The sequence below is a fragment of the Belonocnema kinseyi genome, chromosome 8 (assembly GCF_010883055.1).
Source record: "Belonocnema kinseyi isolate 2016_QV_RU_SX_M_011 chromosome 8, B_treatae_v1, whole genome shotgun sequence".
NCBI lineage: Eukaryota > Metazoa > Arthropoda > Insecta > Hymenoptera > Cynipidae > Belonocnema > Belonocnema kinseyi.
Genome location: NC_046664.1, coordinates 52686731 through 52688841, shown reverse-complemented (window position 1 = coordinate 52688841; position 2111 = coordinate 52686731).

Below are 2111 nucleotides of genomic sequence, written 5' to 3'. Positions count from 1 at the left end.
ACACTTGTAAAATTAGAAAGCATAAGAAATTCCAAATTTTTCATCGCCTGAGTCTAAGTTCTGGAAGAAATCTTAAACTATTTTATAGGTTTTTGAACTTCTTTTTAAGTTTAAAAATATTTTTAGTCCCTTCAAAGCTTTTATCTATTCAAATTTTTTTACATTATCAGAAATATTTACAAATGTTTTAAAATGTTTTTGAATTTTATTTCAAAGTTAGTATTTCATAATATAACCATTTAAAATGTTCCTAGGATTCTTAAGGAAATTTGTGTATCCTATTGAAAAATTCCGAAACTCATAAAAATTGCCTACATTTTTTTCGGAACCTTCAAACATGTAAGTTTTAAATTAATTTGGATTATTTCTTTAAAACTTCTAAACCCTCGCAATAAACTTTAAAAAACTGCCAAAATCTGTTGAGGCAACTTTCGAACCCTTCTGAAATTTTTCAAATCATTTTAAATATTCTCCTAGAATTTATTTTAAAAATTCATCACAAACTTTTTTATGAATCTTAAGATTTCATGATCTCAAAACTAGTAACAACCCTTAACAATTTAAAAAATTGTATTTAGAATTCTTAAAAATCTACTTCGGGGAAAAAATTGTATCCGATTCAAGTTTTTAATAATTTTTCTTTTCTTTTTAAACTTCTTAATTCCTCTTAAACCTAATCGATTTTTTTAAAAGTTTGTGATCTTCAATTTTCTCTTAAAATTAATTAAAAATTGCATAAACAGTTTTTGTGGCAAATATATTTTTCCTCAATTCAAATTTGAGATATGTTTTCTAATTTGGATATCCCTTAATCATCAACATTGCTGTGATGTTTCCAATTTTATTATGTAAGATTGTAGCAATATTGTTGCAATAGTTTGTGTTTACTTTGTGTTGTTGTCAATATTGTTATGGAACATTGTAGAAATGTTGTTGCAGATATTTCGGGTTTTTGGGATACATTTAAAATTTTTACCGCGTCTTTAATTGTATATTCTATATTGCTCGGAAATATTGTTGAGGAGATTATATTTATACATTGCTAAAATGTTGCCAATATTGTCATCTAACATTGCAGTCATAATGAAAATATTGTTAAGTAACATTGTAGCGATAATGTCAATATTTTTATGCATTTTCTGTATTTCTAGGAAATATTGCTCAGGAGAGGAAATGTATGCATTGCAGCGGCATTGCTTCAAGATTACTCTAATGTTGTCAATATTTTCATGCAACATTCTAGTAATGCTGCTGCAACATCCTGTACTGTTGGCTTTTATTGTTAAATGTTTGAACTGTGCTCAAATGTATATTCGGTATTTCTAGGGAATATTGTTCAGGAGAAGACAGCCATACATTGCTGCAATATTGTCATGTTACATTTTTACAATTTTGTTGCAATATTTCGTGCTTCTGGATTATTTTTTAGGATCTTTAGAGTGCATTAAAATATATATTGTATTTAAATGTATATTCTGTATTTCTAGATAATATTGCTCAGGAGAGGATATCCATACATTGCTTTGATATTGCCAATATTATCATGTAAAATTGTAGTAATGTTAATGCAATATTGCGTGCCGTTTGGGTTCATTAAAAATATTTTTAATCTCTTGAAATGCATTCTCTAAGTAATGTCCAAACTTTAAGATATTGTTATTTGCCTTACATTTTTTCTGACTTAAAATTGAAATTATTTTAACTATCAGCTTGTTCCGTAGGTATGATATGCTGGCTAGCATCTGCATTTATATCTTGAGAAACTGAATTGCGAAAACTGCACAGCACTCAATAAAAAAAAAATGTCTCAGGGAAAACTGATCAGTCCTTTCATCATAATTCCAAAGAAAGTAACTTTTGTTATAAAGTGATCACCACGTGACCCACTTGGAGTTCGCATTATCGAGGCCAGTGTTACGTGCGTCTAGTAAACCATTGACGTAGTTGTAAATTCACATAAACCATCTCTGACAGCCCTGTGATATTGCACCGATAGCCATTCATGCTCTCGCCTCTGTAGTCGTAAAAGTGATGCGTTAATTGACGTTCAATCGACGAATTTTTTTTCGCATTCTCATACCCAGCCAAATTTTACTGTACAATACATTTTT